This window comes from Salvia splendens, chromosome 1, assembly GCF_004379255.2.
Source record: "Salvia splendens isolate huo1 chromosome 1, SspV2, whole genome shotgun sequence".
In the NCBI taxonomy this organism is placed as follows: Eukaryota; Viridiplantae; Streptophyta; class Magnoliopsida; order Lamiales; family Lamiaceae; genus Salvia; species Salvia splendens.
The window spans coordinates 24146067-24152094 of NC_056032.1; positions in this window are offsets into that span (position 1 = coordinate 24146067).

Genomic DNA, 6028 nt, shown 5'->3' on the forward strand with positions numbered 1-6028 from the left:
ATTAGAAAGAAATGACTACTGGCGTATGAATGCTCTCACGGCACCAAGGCACCTCACAGCGATGATTAGGATGGATGCAATGGGTATCCCGAACATTCGGGTCCATAATGAAGAGGAAGAATAGGCTCGAGTTTTGGTGGAAAGGGATATAGTCTTTCTTTTGTTGATTGTATTTTACCTTTTGAAAGGGAGTATGATGTGGTCCGGGCTTGTGGAACCGGACCGCATACTACTCCTAATTTTCGTGTAGGCACACCACTTTCGGGTGTGGCCACGTTTTGTATTCAACCACTTTTGAAATATAGGGATGAGGGACCCACGAACCCTCCACCGTGAAGGTGTTTGATTAAAAAAAAAAAAAAAAAGAGCGTGCCATGGCTCGGCGAATGTGTGTCGGGCCCCAGTTTGTACCATTGAGTAACTTAATAGCTTGTTCAGCATCCGACTCAATCCAGATGGCCTGTTTAAATTCCTTGGCCAAGGTCAGTCCATGAACACAAGGCCATGAGCTCGGCTTCCAAGGCCGAGTAAGTGTCGAGGGGGATTGCGAAAGCTGCGAGCATCCTTCCGGAGTAGTCACGGACGACACCCCCCTCCTGCCTTATCTGTTACCACCATGTACGCCCCGTGCGTATTGAGTTTGATTCACGGCCGTTCCGGGGGGGTGCCACTTGACCAGCATGACTAGCGGTCTCGGTCTCCTTGTCTCGGTTTGGTTCGGAATACTCATTCTGATCTTCACCCCCTTCCAATGCTTTGGCTTGATTTTTCCATTGGCCATGCTGTTGTGGATGAACATTTGAACTTGCCACACCACATTGAAGGGTTTGAATTGAACTTGCTCATGTCGGCTCCTATTTCGCTCTGCCCAAATGAACCACAATATTTGGTATGGCGTGACTCTGCAAAGGTGTTTCTTGTCTTGTTGTTGGATCCTCCGTGACCACACTTCGATCATGTCCGGGATTGTGTCGTTTATTCGGAGGGGTGGGGCCGTCAAATTCTCTCCACACACTAGATGCTCCCCAACCTTGGATGAATAAGTGTTAGAGCGATTCGGTGTTAGGTCTGTGGGGGCAGCATTGGCATTTTGATGCCATCTTAATTTTCCTCCATTGGAGCTTGGTATCGACCGGGATTCGGTTCGACAGTAGGCGACAGTTGAAGACTGCAATAGAATTGATGAGGCCGACCTTCCAAATATCACCCAGCCCCTGCATAATCGGTCTTTGTGACCGTATAGTCTCCCATGTCGTGGCCAACAAAAATTCTCTGAGCCAGGAAAAGGGTTCATCTCGAGATGTCCGGCTCCCCCGAGACGATTGGTGTGTCAAGGATTTGTGAGATAGCCTGTTGCGGGAGTCCGGCCTGGTCCTAGAGATGCTGAAGTTTGGGCTCATCCCATGCCCCTTCCCTGATGAGGTCCGAGACCATGGTTAAGGGTGCGCCCCTATCATCAAAACTGATTTCCCTTAGGACGGAATTGCCGAGCCAAATGTCATCCCAAAAATATATTTCTCCCTGTCCAACCACCCATCTAATGTGTGGGTTTGCTTGACTTCGCACTTTCAAAAGCCTCTTCCACGTCGGGTTGTTCCTCCCCGATGGTGACGCCGCAAGGGGGGGGCTTGTTGCAGTATTTAGCCTTCATGTACTTTGCCCAAAGGGAGTTTTGCTCCCGGAATCGCCACCATAATTTGAATATTACGAGCAGCCACTATAGAAGTAATATTGACCTACCCATCCAAATCCGAAATTATAAATAATCCAGGTTTCCATTTTATTTATTATTTATTTCCCGCGCTTAAGATATAAATATCCATTAATTAATTAAAGTCTGCTATGGACTTAATTAATTAACATCTTATTAATTCCAAGAGTGGACTTAGCAAGAAACACTTATATATTATTTATGGAATAATTAAATTCCAACTGACCAATTTCCGAATAATAAAACCTTGTTCAAGCTCATTAACAAACGAGACTCACCTCGCGCACGATTCAACATAATAGCAATCCTAGCACCGCTAGATATTAATCACCACTACCCAATATATCAGGATTATTGGGTTGCGAAAAACCGTACCTTTTGATAAGTCAAAGTAGTGCATAATCAATATCGTGTATGCTCAATGCTAACGTATGTAGATTAAGAAATAGTATTTTATCAAGACCTAGTCTTTCAGTAGATAGCATAAAGACACGTTTTGCTGTTAGATCCCTTTAGTACTATACCACACCAACGTGATCTTATTTCAATAAGGCTTAGAAATAATCGGACTGACATGCAACCTTTCGCGATAGGTAGCCAAAGCCTATCTAGGTTGTGAAATTCTTCTTTTTCTTTTGCAAAGCATTGCATATAACCGACTGTAGTTACCTTAAAGTGGACGACTCCCACAACCAGTCTACTAAGCAAAAGACTTAGGCTTTGTTTACTTCTTATGCATTTAAATGTTTATAAAACATCTTATAAACGCACAAGTAAACACAATGTAATAATATACTGATTCTATTCGTGCAAACTGCTCGAATAATACTGAATCGGGTTAAAAGTGGATTGTAGAGTTTTTCCGTATACAAGCAAGATTCTATTCGCTCGAACTTGCGCGAACTTGCTCGAAATATGCTTTTCAGTATACTAAACCTAACAATCTCCCACTTATACTCAAAACATGTTTTCGAGTATACCCACTGCCAAAAACTCTGTCACTTATACACAAAGCAGGTATTGGAGCTAGATATATCAAATTACCATTCATTTCACATCATGAGTGAAACATGTTGCCACAAAGGCATTTTCTGTGAAAAAACCTGCTTGGTTGTTCTCTAATCATATCTTTTCCACCACTATGTCTTTGCTGAGTACTTGATCTTTAATTAATTTCATCTCTCTTTGTGATTGCTTAGCTTATGATCTCATGTGTCCCTGGAGTTAGCCTTTGCCAGAGTAAGAATACTCATAGGAAAAGAAAGACTCTAGAGAGAGATGCTCCTCCTTCTCTCTAGCAATCTCACCTCCGTTTGATAATCCGGCCCTCCCCACCCAAGGGATTCCTTCACCCGCCGTCTCCCAACACCTCTCGTTGTCAACCTCCACCCCGGTGCGTCATCCCTATCTCTCGCGAGACCAGTCATCCGTGTCCTCCTCTCGGCCGGCCATGCCGGATCCTACCTCGAGCCCCCTCCCGGCCCCGCCGGATCCCGACACGGCAAGTACTATCCCGGACCAGTTCATGGTCTTCCACTCGAATGATGCCTCAAACCCGAAGCTTTCGGCCAAAGATCTGAAAATGAAGAGTAAGAAGAGCCGGGTTAGCGCGAGAAAGAGTACACCGGCTCCCCCCACCCAAAGGTCATGGTCGGAAAAGGTTCGTGCCTTCACCACTCCCGGAGGACAAGCAACTTCGGAAGAAACTCACCTTCGGATCGGATGATAGCCCCGTCATTGAGGCCGCCGATATGAGCTCCGACCATGACAATCCAAGTTGTAAGTCACTCTCGTTCCCATCTTGTCCCAATGACGGCTTGGATGCAAAAGGGCCGGAAAACCACCATTTTGCCCACACTCCTCCGGAAGGAGACCACATGGAGCCTGTGGCCCTTGCGATCTTGCCGGCAGGTGCACCGGACCCCCCCCTCCGACCAAGGTCCCGCCGTGTATGAGACGACCGTTGGGGAAGGTGACGCCATGCTCACTTGCGTATCCCAAGAGGGTGGGGCTGAACCATGTGCTCCAAAAAGTACCTTGGAGAGTGGGTTAGTCAACTTACCCGAAATGTGCATAGAACCAAAATACCTTTCCGAAAGCGCCTTTGTCCCTTACCAACAAGAGAAACCATGTGAAGACTCGTGCCACCCCCTCCCAATGCAGCAAATGAAGCCAAAAAGGAATGATATCTTGCAAGTACTCTCTTTGGAGGCGGCGGAAATCCTTGATTCCGCGGCGGCACAACCCCTCCTCGCCGGCCCACCGCCGGAAACCGCCTTCCGGTCGATGGAAACCCCGCTCCTCCTTGAATACCAAAAAGAGATCACTCCCCCCACATTGATCTTGTGGATGCGCGTGCGGATCCTCTTTTGTTTCACCCAACTTTGGTAGAATTTCGTGTTCTTGTCGCCCTCCCCTAGCCATCTTAGAGTAGCCTTTTGGCGCCAGAAGTCCTCCTCCATTTTGAGCAGTCGAATGTACTCGGCGATGCATCTATTGATCTCTGTCCTGTTCTCCGGGGTTAGCCTTTCCTCGAAATTGCTTTGGGCCGTTGCGATTTTCACTTCCATATCCCTGAGGTTTAGATGGATGTTCCCAAAGGTCTCCTTGTTCCATACCTTTAGAGTTCTCTTAAGCTGTGCAAGTTTGATTTGGAAATTGAGTAGGCCTCCGGATTCCGTCGGTTGCATCCAATCTCCCCGAACGAGATCCATGAATCCCTCGTGTCTAACCCACATGTTTTGGAACCTGAACGGCCTACCCCCGCTGTTATGATCTGTCCCTTTGCATCTTACCAACACAGGCCCATGGTCCGAGGCAATCCGGGGCAGGTTCGTCACCCGAGTAGTTTCCAAAATTTGTGCCCAACGTTCATTCACAAGAATTCTATCCAATCTTTCGAAGAGACCATTCTTGGCCCATGTGAACTCCGACCCATCATAGCCCGGGTCTAGTATCCTGCAATCCTCAATAGCCTCCGCAAAGTCCACCATTTCAGCTTGGCGGTTTGTTTCACTCCCTACTCTGTCTCGTGGATGGAGAATGGTGTTGAAGTCCCCACCGATCAACCATGGTGAGCCCTCCCAAAGTATGGAGCACTCCCTCAATTCATCCCATAAATGAATCCGTTCGGTTCTTGTACATTTTGCATACACCGCCGAGACACACAAGTGACTAGCTAGGCGGGGGGATCCAAAGCGGCCGGATAGGGCCGGATCCGTGTCTCTCTCGACCAGGAAGCTGGCCCCTTCCTCAACAAACACCCAAATCTTCCCATTTCTATTCGATCCTTGGAAAACCAGCCCCAAAGCCTTTGAGAACTTCTCCGCGTTGGGGCTTGTGAGCGGCTCCATTATTGCAAGAAAATGAATATTATGAGTCTTAATTAGTCTTTTAAGAACATTTTGGGTAGGCGCGTTAGCAACTCCCCTAACGTTCCAAAACAAAAAGTTGACAGACATGATTAATGGGGAAGAGTCTTACCCGGTGACCGTGCGAGGTCCCCCTGATATTCCACCATTTGAAGCCGTTCCTCTCCAATGTATCCCTCCTCATGCATGATCATGGGATCATCCCCACCGGCATAAAGGATGGTTCGGGGGCTCCCCTCTTTATCTCCATCCCCCTCCACGTCATCATCATCTTCTAGGAAATCTTCCTTCTCCATGAGGGAAAAGTATTGGTTGGAGCTTAGGACATTTCGGGCTGCTTGGGACCCTCGGCCCTGTGCCGCTCCCCGTGTTCCCCCTCTCCAACTAGAAAACGCTCCTCGTCGGGAGGGCGTGTACCCATTCATAGCCCCATGGGATTCACCTCCATGATGGGTAGAACTAGCCACCACTCCGACGGTTTTGTCGAAGGTATCTCGGCCACAGGAGCTCTCGCCCCTTTCATGGACACTTGCCACCGGAGCCGCGTCAGAATTACCATGCATTTCGCCCATGATGTCCGGGCCTGACCACTCCCTCGGCTCGGGACCAATGGCCGAGGATCCGGCTTTTGGCAGCCCTTTCAGCCCTTTGTTTTTCTTTTGATGTTTCCATTCTTTAGAGCTAGCCATTTCCTTTGGTTGTTCCGTTTTGTCCCTTTCCCCTTGACTCTCATGGTGTGGCTGTCTCGGCGTTACATTATTGTAGTTCCTCTTCGGGGGGCGTTCAACGTTACCCGCCGCATAACACACCTCACGTTTATGTCCAACATGCCTACATTCCATGCAATATGCCGGGATCTTGTCCCATTTCACTTTTAGCACCGTCTCACGGCCACAAATATCTAGAATGAACTCCTCGGGAGGTGGCGTCGTAATGTCAATTTCAA